Source organism: Gorilla gorilla, chromosome 10 (assembly GCF_029281585.2).
Source record: "Gorilla gorilla gorilla isolate KB3781 chromosome 10, NHGRI_mGorGor1-v2.1_pri, whole genome shotgun sequence".
Classification (NCBI taxonomy): domain Eukaryota; kingdom Metazoa; phylum Chordata; class Mammalia; order Primates; family Hominidae; genus Gorilla; species Gorilla gorilla.
Genome location: NC_073234.2, coordinates 9,934,468 through 9,950,991, shown reverse-complemented (window position 1 = coordinate 9,950,991; position 16,524 = coordinate 9,934,468).

Below are 16,524 nucleotides of genomic sequence, written 5' to 3'. Positions count from 1 at the left end.
ATTTTTAGTAGAGACAGGAATTCACCATGTTGGCCAGTCTGGTATCAAACTCCTGACCTCAAGTGATCCACCCACCTTAGCCTCCTGAAGTGCTGAGATTACAGGTGTGAGCCATCATGCCCAGCCAAGTCAGCCAGCTCTTTCTTTCTCTCTTTCTTTCTTTCTTTCTTTCTTTCTTTCTTTCTTTCTTTCTTTCTTTCTTTCTTTCTCTTTCTTTCTTTCTTTTTCTTTCTTTCTTTCTTTCCTTCCTTCCTTCCTTCCATCCATGCTTCCTTCCTTCTTTCTTTCTCTCTTTCTTTCAACACTGCTCTGTTGTCAATGAGTTTCTTCCTCTTGCTAACATATTAATTTGTATTTTCTGTTTACTTTTATTCTTTTTGCTTTTTTTCTTTCTTCCTTTTCTTGGAGGGGTGAGTATTGTTACATTTTTATTTTTATTTTTTTCACTGATCTGGAAGCTTTAATTTGTATATCTTATTGTTATGACTATTCTTAATTTTTAGGGTATATTCTTTATATGAAATTTATTTAACAAAACCTAAAGTGCTCTAGTATTTCTGCCTTCTTGAACACGAGAAAGACCAAACTATCATTTAATTATTTTTTGGTCCTGAGTTACAGTTGAACATTTTAAATAGTTTTAAAGTCAATATCTTGTTATGATACTTGTAATTAGTAAGTTTATATATTCCATTATTTTTCTTACTCACCATTGTGTTTTAGATTTTATGCTTTCCTTCTTGGTTCCCTTATCCCCTTGCAAAGGTTGACTCTTTAATCAATTTTTCTTTTATTTAGAAAAGATCTGTGGTGATGAGCTCCCATAGTACCTGTAAACTTAAAATGTTTTAAAATTGTTCTCACTTCGAAATAATAATTTATCTGGTCATACAATTTTAGATTTTTTTTTTAATTTCTAAGTACAGGGTGATTTTCCCTCTTTAGCTCCTGATATGTGCTGTAGTGACGGAGAATTCTGAGTGCATGTAATGGTTTTTAGTTTAATGCAGATTTTAAAAATGTTTCTTTATCTTTGTTATTTGAAAATTTCAGTATGATGAGTGCAGGAATGAGTATATGTTTAATTTTTAATGCTCAGAATGCACATATATCATCACTTGCAGAAATTATGTTATTCTATCCAAGTAATTCTCTCTTACTCCCTCTAATCTTTTCATCTTGAGTTTCTATTAAACACAACTAATGTTCACACTCCATAACCTGACTCCTCCTTTTTATTTTCTATATAATTTACTCTATTTTGAGTTACATTTCAGGGCTTCTGGTACATGAATTTTCTCTTTGACACTATGGCCAGTCTAGGTTATATTCTGCCTATTGGGCATTTAATTTAAAGTCTTAATTTATTTTTGTTTTAAGTGTATACTTGCTAATATTTTCTTATTTATTTCCTAGTGTATCTTAATATGTTTTTAATAGACTGTATTAGAATTGCATGAAATGTAATTTCTTTTTTGTACCATTTATAAATGTAATTCGTTTTTGCTGTCTTTAGCACTATATTTATATATTTTACTGTGCAGATTATTATTTTTTATTTTTTTATTTTTGGGGGGTAGCAGTAATATTATTATTATGGTTATTTATTTTATTTAAGTTCCAGGCTACGTGTGCAGGATGTGCAGGTTTGTTACATAAGTAAACATGTGCTGTGGTGGTTGGCTGCACCTGTCAACCCATTACCTAGGTATTAAGACCAGCGTGCATTAGCTATTTATCCCAATGATCTCCCTCCCCTCACCCCTCAACAGGCCCCAGTGTGTGTTGTTCCCCTTCCCTGTGTCTGTGTTCAAGTTGTTCAGCTCCCACATATAAGTGAGAACATGTGGTGCTTGGCTTTCTGTTCCAGCATTAGTTTGCTCAGGATAATGGCTTCCAGCCCCATCCATGCTCCTGCAAAGGACATGATCTCATTCCTTTTTATAGATGCATAGTATTCCATGGTGTATATGTGCCACATTTCCTTTATCCAGTCTATCATTGATGGGCATTTGGGTTGATTCCATGTCTTTGCTATTGTGAATAGTGTACAGACTATTTTTAAAAAGATTAATAGACTTTACTTTTTAGAATTACTCTTTTCAAACTGCTTTTTGCCTTGCAGGTGCCTTGTAATTTTTTGTTGAAAGTCAGACATGATTTACTGTGCAAAAGACATTAATGTAAATAGTGTAAGCTTTTACATTACGTTTATCCAGTTAAGGATCATATTATGCTTAGTATTTGCTGTAGCTGTAAACATGTGAGGCTAAAATTTGGTCTCATGTTCTTGTTTTTGTCTTTCTTGTTGTATTTGGGTTTCCTTAGAGACTTCTTTTTAAATAAATGTCAGAGACGTGCAGCAGTTTCAGTAGCATGAAGAAGCATTTCAGACTTTATTTTTGAAAATGAAGTTGTAAAATTATAGAAATCTCTTTATAAATCTGTGTTGTCATTGTTATTAAGTTCAAGAACAGCTCCAACTGGTTTTAAATATCAGATGGGGAAAATTTTATATACAATATCTTTATGTAAAACAAAATCCATAGGTGACGTTTAAAAGGACTGTAGATATCTCATACCTCTATGTGGCTTGGTAAGAAAGAAGACATTTTAAGTTGTGTTTCCTAAAACTATAAAGGATTTTCTACAAAAAGTAAATCAAAAAATCATCCAGAGGGGCAAGAATTCTGGGAAGGACGAAGAGAAATTCTTGATTAAAAAAGGATTGAATTGTGATATTTAAAAGAAAATGACAATAATTTGGTGGTATAGCAATTTGTATATGTAGGTTTCTTTTACAGGAATCTTGAATTCTTACAAAAGGGTGTTATCAAATTTTGATTATAGAAATTAGGAGATTTCTCTACATATTGGAAATGATATATAAAAATGAAAACCTGTTATTTGTAGTTGATGTAATCATTTGAAAACACTCTATCCTTTTAAGTAAAATATTTGTGTTTTAAGTCTGGTTTTGAAAACTTCAGAAATGTGATAGTTTTAGTCAGACAGAAAGAAGCTAATGTTTTCCTAAATTGTTTCTTTTTTCTTTTATCTTTCAGGTTATTATGTATGGGTAGGCGCTAAGCATGCTTTCACTCTTAACCATTTAGACAGCAGGGCTTACCTAAATAGCTCTGTGTGTCATTGCCTGGGCAAGAGCTGTCATCTTCAATTCTATTATGCAATGGAAAGCAGTGTCCTGAGAGTAAGACTGTATAATAATAAGGTAAGAAGAAAGTTGCCTTTATTTCAAATTCATTGAATCAATGAAGTTTCTAACTCTTGGCAACTTGTGTTTCGATTTCTCAGTTACGCATAGGCTTTTATTCTTTAACTTGACTTTATTTGGTATACTTTTAAAAAGAATGATTAAGAAACTAGGATAGGGGACACTCTCATGTACAAAAGTTAATGTGATAACTTGCCCAATATTATTTCATAAAGTTTTCAAAATTCATGGAAGTATATTAAAGAAACTATAGATCTAATAAAAATGGGATAGCTGAGATTCTGTATTGTGAGCTCTGTATTGAAGCTCTGATGTGATCTGTTTTGGACATTACATCTATATATCATTAGAACTATAAATATAATGGTTAAAACTTACTTGTTTGGGTAGCAGTAGACATAATTTTTAAGACTGGTAATTATTGATTAAACATTGAACAATGGCACACTGGGTAGAGTGAGTCCATTCTTCTTCTCTCTCCTTGTCCAATATGCTCAATGAGTTCTAAAGTGTAAAGCTGGGTGAGTACTCCAATTAGTATAACAGATAAAAACAAACTGACAGCTGATTCCACAGTATAGGAAAACACCCTGCTTTTTCTACTCTTACGCACTCAGCACTCCCAATATCTCACTTCTGACACCAGATGCATGTTTTTTTTCCAACACAGCAATTCAGTTCTCTAGTGGACACCAACTGAGTGTCCTTTGATTTGCCTCAATTCTGACACTGCTACGTGAAGATAGTACAGATTCCACAGGTTGAGGTCTCAGGCCCACAAGACCACCCCTACTTCAGATGTCAATCACAAGCTTCCTATTGTGCCTCTTACCTACCAGCTATAAATTGGAGTTCCCATGACCCCCTTCTTAGGTTTGATAATTTGCTAGGATGGCTCACAGAATTCAGGAAAGCACTTTACTCATGTTACCCATTTATTATTAAAAATGTAGATGAACAACCGTATGGAAGAGATGAATAGGGCAAAGTATGTGGGAAGAGGGGTGGTGCTTCTCTTCCATGCATTCCCGGGTGTGCACCCTCTAGGAACCAAAATGCGTTCAGCAATCTAGAAGCTCTCTGAAACCTGTACTTCAGGAATTTGTATAGAGGATTTGTCACATAGGTATGATCATTTATTACCTCAATCTCCAGCCCCTCTCTTCTTCCCCAAAGAGGTGGGACTGAAAGTTCCAAGCTTCTAATCATAGCTTGATCTTTCTGGTGATGAGTCCCATAAGATTCTATTAACATCCCTACTGATTAGGAAATTAACAGGTTTTTGGGAACTATCTGCCAGAAACTGGAGATGAATAAATATATTCATAATAAATAATATATAATGTATAATTATATGTAATATAATATATAACAAATAATATATTTATTATTTTATGTATCCAGATTTATATGATTCACATAATTACATCTATATGTATGTGAGATATCTATAGATATATATCTCTACACATCAATATAGATATAAATATATAGATAGATAAATATGGATGTCATATATATCACATATCTATAGATATGTGGATGTGATTATATATATATATATCTCCCCACACATCCATATACGCACATATAGATATATAAAGTAATATACATATGTATATAAATTCTTTTTTAATTGAATGAGATATAATTTTCCTGGCATTCTGGAACTTGTTATGTTTTTGTGTTTTTTGCAATAGTACTTTGTAGTCACTGCCCTGCAATCTATTTAATATATTTCACTCCATTTCATAAGGTGTGGGGGGAGGAAGAAAAGGGGACAACATCTCCCTATCCTTCCTGCAGCATTACAAACTGTCCATATACGTGGGATCAATTTTACCAAAAAGGAAGAGAGAAAAAATTTAACTGTATCCATGTATCTTCCACCATTCATGCCTCAATATTTCAGTTGCTGTCACCTGTGCTGTTTGAACCAATCCCAGCAAGCCTCCATGCAATCTACAACATTCTATAATTTCCTACTCCTTCTTCAATAAAGGCATAGTAGAGAAATTCTAGAATAATTTCGATGAGTTTAAATTATAGTTAAAATGGTTAAATTATATATGTGGGCCTATGGTAATGCTTTTCAGATGACAGATAATTAATTATTTCATTAAAATTGAATGAATTTTTAGCCTAAATTTAAGTGGAAATTTGTATTATAATATGGTCTAATCCTGAGGATTATTTTAATCTGCTCTGAAAATGAGTGATGTATTTTAAAAGTTTCAATGCATGTAGAATGGAATTGTGTATTTAATTATGAATGTGAGTATGTACTGTGTATGTAATTATGAATGTCTATAAGTATTATATAATTATGAATGTGTGTATTTAGTATGTATGTAATTATGAATGTATATAGATTGGAATTACTGAAAATGAGCCATGCCATTCTTCTGGTGGCTTTAGAACCATACAAGAAAAGAGTGAAAACAAATTGGCTTCAAGTGTTACATCATATAAAAATGACGTTAGATACCACACATCATTAACTCTATTAATCAGTAATACAGTTATCAAGATTCTGTCTCTCATATTATAAGAAAAGAAGTTAATCATAGGGAAATGATCTAGTGTATTAACCAGAACCAAATGAATGTACATCTTAGAGATTGTTGACTGATGTTTGATTTGTTAGTATCCCGTGAGGTGTCCTGTCTTTTCTGACACTATTTGCTATCCTCTATACATATGTTACTCACTGATGCAAAATCTGCATCAAAGTACATTTAAGTCCCAAGAGAATGTTTTATCACACACTTAAAATGACTCCAAACAAACCTATCATTTAAAAAAGTAGCTCTTGATGAAAAGGATGATTTACATCTTTCCATGAACAGAATGCTGTTGTATGTTGCGAACATCTATTACTCTATAAATGTGAGGAGGTAAGCCAAGAAATATCTAGCAAGAATGCTGAAGGTTGTTTTCTTTATTTCCAGAGGACATTAGAACTTGAGAAGTGAAAAACTCAGGTGAAGGCAAGTTGTTAAATAAAGAGTTCACTCTTTAGAATCAGCTCAAGTGTGTAGCAATTCTAGTTTGTACCATCTAACCATTCTTGGGTTAGATCTGCGTCCATGATCTATAAAATAATACTCATAGCAACAGACTACTTTTGTTCTGTGTAGGGTTTCCATGTAATTATTTACCAAGAAATTTACATGTAATTTTTCTTTACAACCAAATTTACTTGTAATTCTTTACCAAATTACATGGTCTTATTCCTAGATGCGATCAAAAGTAGTGAAACTCAACAACATTGACTTTGGCACCCTTGATTTCTTCACTGGAAGAGAAAAGCATAGACTGGCATCTCTAAGAGATAGAGTGTTAATAAATATGTGAAATATTTTTCTTGAAAGGTAAATCGGCATTATTGATCCTGGACCGGCAGAGCAAAGATATATTTTTAAAAAAATTATTTACTGATTTTAAGATAAAAGTAGAACATCACTTGAAAAGCTTTGCTGAGTTGGAGATTTCTTTTTTACATTAACACCTGTGAAAAGTAACTAGAAAGTGGAAGAGTAAGAACAGAAATAAAATGAAACCTGATTTCACTAAGAATAAATTCTTTTTACAAAACATTGCTGGTGCCATCAGACTGGAAAATGTATAGAAAAATATAGATCTCATTCACTGTGTACTATGAACTTGGCTTATGAAAAACTATTTAAGTTTGGAAAGAACACTGCTCACTTTTCAAAATTGTAAGTGCACCCATCTTCAGGGGGAGCAGAGGGGGATCAGTTAGTCACTTTGAAAAAAGAGCACAATAGCTCTAAATTATTTTCATAAAATGAAAACGGGGGAAAGTGGTGAATGCAATTTGCCAAGAGGTGTCACTAAAAGCATCTGTGTAGGGTGTAAGTGTTTTGATGCTAAATAACTGAAGTTGTGTAAGAAATAAGCAGAAGAAAAATTAGTTGCTTGTCTCAACTTTTTATAACTCCAGTTCATCCTGATCCGCCATGAAAGTTATCAGCCGAAAATATGTCCACCCCATGTGCTTCATTGTCTTGTGGAAATCTTCACAGTTGATATGAATAAGTAATGAAGTAAATTGTAATGGATTTAGACTATCTTCTGAAATATTTAGGTCTTGGAAATTTGGAGTAGGCATCTGAGGGTGCAGGACTAAGTTGAAAGTAGATTCATTTTTACAAAATCTTGGGCATGCATAAAATATGTGAGGCTGAGTGAGGACACAAATATTGATATCACTTATCATTTGGATTAAAACAAGATGTTGCCTTTCAGGGCCGTTTTCCATCTCATGCTAGAAAGTGGGACAGAGCCAGGCTCAGAGCTCAACCTGAGACATAATTATGTCAATCTTCACATTTTTACCATATTGTTACCTAAAAATTCATGCATTCTATATGTAAACATTATGAACAATTTGGTCTTTTTTGGGAAGAAATGTGAATTTGAATGTCGAATAAAATGTAAATAAAAATAAGATTTCAGAGCATAAAAGCATCAACATAAATCATAAAGACCAATGCCATACATGCCGTAGACAAAATTTTGAGTACCTTATAGACTTTTTGATTTTATTTAGTTTTTTTGAGACGGATTCATGCTCTGTCGCCCAGGCTGGAATGTAGTGGTGGCATCTTGGCTCACTGCCACCTGCGCCTCCCAGGTTCAAGTTATTCTCCTGCCTCAGCCTCCTGAGTAGCTGGGATTACAGGCACCCACCACCACGCCTGGCTAATTTTTGTATTTTTAGTAGAGATGGAGTTTCACCATAGACTTTTATTGAGCTTCTTACATTCAATACATGTTTTGAATGCAGTAAAGGCTTGTTACTACACTCATAGCATGTAGTAACAATTTTACATAGATTTTGCAATCTGAAAAATGATCATTGTACAGGTACATAACATAGATTTCTCTAAAAGATGTAAATAGGCCTTTGATAGAATGACCAAATTAAGAATATAATTTTCAGAATGTAACTGTATTGTTTGGAACTTGGACCAAATGTTTCCACAGGAAAAAATATTTAGTATAAATTGAAATTGTGCAGAAAATGCATCTGACAACATTTTTAACCTTTATATTGTTTGCCTGTAATCTTTTTCTTTTCTAGTATCATGACAATATTACAAAATGTAATAATGTTATTGAGATCAACATTTAAATTGCTGATCTTATTAACTGTTATGTAGAATTTTATTTTTGAAACGCAGTACTGTTTTTTAAAAGATTTCATCCAAATTTTTGTTCCATCCTAATACTGTTTATCTACAAAAAGCAGCTTTACTACATAAACATGCTTCATTTTCTTATTTTTTAATGATATTCAGCTTTTTCAATTTGACTACCAAGACTTTAGATTTCCTAGTACTTTATATCATACAGGTGAGGTAATACCTACTACAATGTAATTAAAAGAGCATGTATGTAAATGTGAAGATTAGAATATGGGTAATGAGTGATGTCTTTCTCTTCAAATCAAAGGAAGAAGAAATATTTTGGACATACAACATATCAACTCACAGCCAATGGGTGAAAGCAGATGTGTTAATACCACAAGATCTGAAGACATTTAAGGTATGAAAAAAAAATACTTTTTTATCATGGTTTAAGTTTTAGCTTTGCAGCAATAAATTGATCATGCACTGCTAAAGTTAAATTAGCATTTAAGTTAGGGATGCGTGCTTGTATATTTGGGGAGAGTGATTGCTTACTTTTTAAATTGTACCTTTTCCTTCTGAGACCAAATTTCCCATGGCGGGGGAAATAGAGTGTATCCACTCTTGTTCACAGCTTCCTCATTCTCCACAGCCTTCCTTTCTCGCTCCCCAGCACCATGCTTTGCCCCAGGGAAACAAATTGCATTATGAAGTAGGTAAATAGTAAACTGGTATTGAAACTTAGTAGAGTATAGGCAAATGTTTTGAATGCAATAATTCATATCTTTATAACACATGGAAAGCTCTATGTACACCAAGAAACATATGAAACATACATAGGCTCAATAGGAATGCTGTCTCTTAAAAAATTAAATTGATATTTTGTATTGTATTAGGTTGGTGCAAATGTAATTGCAGCTTTTGCCATTGTGGCTTTTGCCATTGCTTTTAATGGCCAAAACCTCAATTATTTTTGCACCAACATGATATACGGAATGCGTAAGTTTATTTATGCTGGAGTGTGAGTATAAAATGATGATACTGATTATATGTGTGGGTTATGAAGCCAATTTCATTTCTTTATAGTGATATTCCATTTATACATCCTATCACAGCCTATTGAGTTAACATTTTGACACTATTTAATTTTCATAGGCTGATATCTGTTTTTATAACTTCTCAGGTACTAAACAAGTTTCTTTTTCTATAAACTGAAGATTAAATTTTGTTTTAACTCAAAGATAAAACAAGGTAAAATGTAAAGAAAATGAATTTGAGAGTTATTCCAGGTTCTCAAGTGGATATGTAATGTAATTAGCTGTTCAATAATTATAGGCCTTTGAGATCTAAGTTTAAAACCATCAATTTTTGAACCTCAAATTGATATCATTTCTGCATTTCTGATCTCTTGCTGCTATGAAAAATACAGCTATACATTAATAGTTTTTACATGTATGATATTCATTATGGGAAAAGTATGTAGCAGCATACAAAGTTTTCTTATTGTTGGATATGATTTAAATTTAATATTATTTTCTAAACCAAATTATTAGACATATTTGCAAACTGAAAATCTGACCTTAAGTAATTATTAATGAACAAACAAATATATATCCCTCGTATTTTGTTTGTTTGAAATGGAGTCTTGCTCTGTCACCCAGGCTGGAGTGCAGTGATGGGATTTTGTCTCACTGCAGCTTCCACCTCCTGGTCTCAAGCAATTCTCTTGCGTTAGCCTCCCAAGCAGCTGGGACTACAGGCGTGTGCCACCATGCCGAGCTAATTTTTTGTATTTTTAGTAGAGATGGGTTTTATCATATTGGCCAGGCTGGTCTCGAATTCCTGACCTCAAGTGATCCACCTCCTTGGCCTCACAAAGTGCTGGGATTACAGGTGTGAGTCACTGCACCTGACCTATCCCTCGTGTTTTGAAAAGAAAATCTATTCAGAAACTTTAAGCTGGATGAAACTGAAAGAAGTCAATTTTAATTCTTAGTATCTGGCTGGAATTTTAACCACATTTAGTGCTGTTTAATAGAACTTTCTGCCTAATGGAAATGCTTTATATCTGATGTCCAGTATGGTAGCCACTCATCACATGAGGCTATTGAACAATTGAAATTTGGCTACCATGACTGAGGGAACTAAATTTTATTTTATTTTCATTAATTTGAATTGAAATAGTCCTCTGTAGCTCATGGCTAATGTTCTGGACAGCAAATAATTAGTTATCTGTGATACAGTCAGCTATTTATACTTCTGCCCTTTTGGTGTTAAGTAATAATTGCTCTTGGTAGAAACTCAAGGAATGCTAGTACTTTGACATTATCTTACACTTGACCAGCAATGTGTGGTTGTTTCATTTGCTAATATTGCTTATCTCCAGAAAAGCTAGCAATTCAATTGGTGACAACAAAATTTATTTACTTTAATTGGCACTTCTTTTCTCATTAAAGAAGTTACTCTTTTATGTAAGTTGAATAGAGTTTTATGTTTATTCCCTTACATTTTTTTATTCCCATATTGTGTCTGTTTCCGTTTGCCTGATATTTTTCTTCATGTATTCAAATACTAATTTCACTAGTTCAAAAATAAGTCAGATGCAGTTACAGCTCTTGTTCTATAAGTAATGACAATACTTCTTCTTTTCCTTGAAAATGAAAGAAAGAGAGCTGTAAAGATGATGACCAAGTAACAAGTTTGCAGTCAGGGACATTTTTGATAGTTAAGTGGGATGCTTGTGTTTTGCCTGATCCTGGGAGGTTTCTCTGAGCCTTTAGTGGAGCAAATGTTTCCATCAGTTTTTTTTTTTAATACTTTAAGTTTTAGGGCACATGTGCACAACGTGCGGGTTTGTTACATCAGTCGTATGAGCATGGGTTGAGCTTATCAAACAGGAACTTTGTTATATATTGCCTTGGTTGCTTTAAACACTTTTCCTCAATAACTACTTTGTCTTTATCAACCTTCTTTAGTTTTTTGTCTTATTAAGGAGATTGCAAACTCATAAATTAATCTTTTTCTTCCTAAAGATTATTTTTGAAGGGACTCTTTAGAGCCAGAGAAGTTTTATTGCCCTTGATCACCTCTGGGTCTATGCCTGTGGACAGACCCAATCCAGAAAGCTTTGCTCTGCAGACGAATTCCCTTACACTAGTGGCCAGTGCATCGCCAAATAATCTGTCTGTGACTCTCGGCAGGACTGCTCCGATGAGAGTGATGAAGACCCAGCAACTTGCTGTAAGTGAGTGAATGGCTTACTAGTTTACATGCTCTAATTCAAGACTGTTAGTTGGATTTAAAACAGTCTTTGTTTCTATCAAGGCAAAGGTAAGTCATATGTATGAAATGTGATAAATATGCATTATTGCTCTGAAACTATTAGTACTATGCCTTCAGGGATCTCTATTTTAACTTAATGTTTTGGTGCTTGTTGCAAAGTCTGCAACATCTCTCAATTTATTCTACAAATGAATAGTTGTGATTATTGTTGGCTGGGTGTGCGAATGTGTGTGCTTTGATTAAAGAGAAGATGGGTGGTAGAAGGAAACTTTTTGTACCTTTGCCTTGGAGGCATATAGTATGGGATGCTAACTTTTATTGTGTATGCTTTTTTCCTCTCTAGTCAATCATCTTGGAAGCTGTAGCTGGGAGGGATGAGTAGGAGGAGGGTGGCCCTTCCTCCAGGGCAGCTACCATGATTGTAGAAATCACTTCAGCCATCATGGCTGCCCTGGAGGAAGGGCCGCTCTCCTCTTACTTGCCTAGAAAACACTTCAGCCAACCGGGTGCAATGGCTCACACCTGTAATCGCAGCACTCTGGGAGGCCGAGGCAGGCAGATCACGAGGTCAGGAGTTCAAGACCAGCCTGGTCAACATAGTGAAACCCCCGTCTCTACTAAAAATACAAAAAATTAGCCAGGCGTGGTGGTGGGCACCTGTAATCACAGCTACTTGGGAGCCTGAGGTAGGAGAACTGCCTGAACATGGGAGGTGGAGGTTGCCGTGAGCTGAGATGACGCCATTGCACTCCAGCCCAGGCGACAGTGTGAGACTCCGTCTGAAAAAAAAAAAAAAAAAAAAGAAATCACTTCAGCCATGACTGGCATTTGGGAGGGCCAAAGTGCCCCAACACCTTTCTTTCAGGCCTTTTCTGAAGAGTCTTTGATAGAAGTGATGACAAGAGATCCCATTGCTGTTCAAGCATAGTCATAGTTCAACAAAAATATAATTTAATTTACAATCCACAGGATGATTCTCATATGAGGCAACTTAGCAACTGAGATCCCTGTGTCTCTTTAGAAAACATGAATTCCAAGGATATGAATCCAATTTCTGTATCACAAACAGGTGGTTTTTAAAAGATATTAAAAATTTGACGTTTATTTTACTGCAGTGTCTTATTTTAGTGAGATGTTTTGTTGAGCAGAGGTGAAAATATTGTAATAAGATAAATGCCACCTTTTAAGTGAAAAGCTCTGTATAATTGGTTTCTCTTGGGAAGCTTGGATTTTATTAAGAGCAATGCGGAGGGACACAGGAGAGAGGAGATGAGAAAGTAAGGCTAAAATCCCCTTCTGCCATGTTCATCAACAGCAATCCAGTTAATACTTCAGACTCCTAGCTTTAAACCAAGTAATCGGCTAACCAGTGTGAGCTCAACGGAGCTTTTGGGCTGCTCTCTTCTTTTGTTTAAAACAAGCGATGTAAGAGCAATTTATTTACTCCAATGTATGTGAAGTTTCTTTCTATGTTTTATTTAAATTTTTTACAGACAATTTGCTTCATTTCTTTTGGGGAAATATTTCTTTCTAACAGTTTCTATAATTCTTAATGTCAATAACTGAAGGAAAATATATTTCCTTTCTTTCCACGTATATAATTTTTTTTTGAGACAGAGTCTTGCTCTGTCACCCAGGCTGGAGTGCAATGGCATGATCTCGGCTCACTACAACCTCCACTTCCCGGGTTCAAGTGATTCTCCTGTCTCGGCCTCCAGAGTAGCTGGGATTACAAGCATGTGCCACCACACCCAGATAATTTTTGTATTTTTAGTAGTGACAGGTTTCATCATGTTGGCCAGGCTGGTCTTGAACTCCTGATCTCAGGTGATCCACCGGCCTCAGCCTTCCAAAGTGCTGGGATTACAGGCATGAGCCACTGCACCTGGGCACTTGTATATTTGGAAGCTTAGCTTTTTCCCCTCCATTATTTTCCCCATAGTAAATCATACTTTATGTTCACCTTTAAAAAATTGTTTAGCATTTGATTTTCGACATATTTTCTCATTTACTGAAGTTTCATTGATTATGTATATGACATTTTTCCAGTTCAGTAGCTCTTGATGCCATATTCTGCTATTTTCTTTGGGTGAATGCAGGAAAGGGTAATTGTGTTTCTGAACAAAAACAGTGTTACTTATTAGTCTTTTAAGTTTTTAAATAGTGTAACCTCATTTGTCCAAAGAAAACCTGTCATGTTTGCATGATTGAGATTGACTTGATATAGGGAATATGTCATAAAAATGTAGCCATATTGCATACAGTATATATGTGTATTCATGTATTTTGATACCAAAATGAGTGTTTCATGTAAATATATATACAATTATTTATGCTGTGAAATTATATAGATTTGGATTATTAGAATTGATATGAATTTACACTATTTGCTGCACTAAAGTATTTAATATATTTTTGCATATAGACACGTGCATATGTATATTCTTACAAAATAAAAGAGGCTTTCCTTTGAAATTTAAAACCATATTGAAACATTTTACACATACGGAAACATTTGTGTTTTACAAATTTGAATTTGTAATATCAAGTTTTTTTCATAAACGATTCTTCCATGTTCATGAAGCAGAAGAAAAAAATACATATTTTTTATGCACTTTAGAATGAATCTCTAGGAGGGTATAGCTTGTGCAGGCAGTTTGAATAGCACCAGGAATACTTACCAAATTCTGGAGAATGAGTAAATATGAACTCGTGAGGATTGTCAGTTGGTATTCCACAGCCAATGTGCTTTTCCCCAAAGGCAGACTCTCTCAGGTCTTCTCTCATTATTAAGTTGCTCTTACTTTTAGGTATTATTTTAATATATGGCATAACATAGCCTCCAGACCGGTGGCTTTTCAAAATCAGTTAATAAAAATGGCCTGTGGGTTTTGCTGCAACAGCAGACTCCATGGACCAGAGCATCAGCATTACCTGGGAACTTAGTGGAAATGCAGAACCTCAGGCCCTGACCCAGCCTTACAGAACCAAAAGCTACATGGAACAAGGTCCCAGGTGATTTGTCTGCATATGAAACTTTGAGAACCACTGTACCAAAGAGGCTTCAGGAAGGAAGACAGCTAGGGGAAGAAACAGATGGCATCTAAAAAAATTGATAAAAACTAAAGGCAAACAAGTCAGAGTTATCTCAGGGTAGAAGCAAAAACTCTCTTTACTTTGCTAGTCCTTAAGAGCATCAATATTAATAAAATATTTATAATGTGTATTTTTAATGTATATTAACACAATATTTATAATATAATCCTGTTAGAATATAATATATTCTCATTAAATGAAATATTCCCCATTCATTTCCCATACATAGCTTTCTTTCTTATTTCACAGAGAGCTGATTAACTTCTGGAGGATTCATAAAATATTTTACTTTTCATGATCCAGAATTTTTCCCAGCTGCACAATGACATTCTTTCTTGTCTGCTCATATGCTGTAGTGATTAAATATGCAAGAGAAAGCTTTGTCATGATCTTAAAATATTACTTTAACTGATGAACTCTGAGTAAAATTTCTCTAAAACCAAACAATAGATTTTTGATGTTCATTAACATAATCCTGTATTAAATGAGGGCAGTTAAGATTAAAATATATCCGCACCCTCATGTTCATTGCAGCATTATTCAAAATATCCAGCCAAAACAACTGAAGTCTCTGAGAATGGATCAAACAAGTGGGGTGTGTGTGTGTGTGTGTGTGTGTGTGTGTGTATAAAATGTATATGTGTTCACAATGAAATATTACTCAGCAATAATGAAGAAAAAACTTGCTATTTGTGACAATGATGAGCCTGGAGGGGATTATGCAAAATGAAATAACCCAGACAGAGAAAGACAAATACAGCACGATCTCACTTATACATGGAACCTAAAAAAGTTGAATTTGTAGAAACAGAGAGTAGAATGGCAGTTGTCCAGGGCTGAGGCCTGGCCGAAATGGGGAGGTGTTGGTCAAAAGATACAAATTTTCACTTACAAGATAAATAAGTTCTGGGAGTCTAGTGTACAGCCTGGTGACTATAGTTAATAACACTGTATTGTATACTTGAAATTTGCTGAGAGTAGATCTGAAATGTTCTGATCACACACACAAAAGGTAACTATATGATGAAATGATGCTAATTAGCTTTACTGTGGTAATCCTTTCTCTATGTGTATGTATATCAAAACATTACATTGCGTACCTTAGTTACAATTTTGTTTGTCACTTATACATCAATAAAGCTTAAAAAATTAATACATATATATGCAATATGTTTTAAAAATCTCTATCAAAATAATTAAAATACAACGTGCCAAACATGTCCAAAGATACACATTGGATCCCTGAACAGTTTGTACATGAAATAGATCTAATTTTCAGACACACGCTACAACATGGATGAACCTTGAAATAAGCCAGAGACAAAAGGACACGTATTGTTTGGTCCCAGTTATATGAAGTACCTAAAGTAGGCAAACTCATAGAGACAGATAGTAAAATGGTGGTTGCCAGGGTTTGAGGGGAGGGGATATGGAAATTATTGCTTAATGGGGGTGGAGATTCAGTTTGGGAATGAAAAAGTTCTGGAGATGGATGGTGATAATGGTTGTACAACAATGGGAATGTACCTAATACCATAGAAGCTTACATTAAAAATTGTTAAAATGTTACATTTATGTCATGTATATTTTACCACAATAAAATACACATTTGTATTTATATATAAAATTTCAATAACTCATATAGGAAAAAAAAAAATATATATATATATAGAATCTACTTCACTGTGTTCCAAAAAAGTTGGCATGATAGATATATCTTCAAATCAAAATAGTTCAGGAAATTCCATGAAAAAG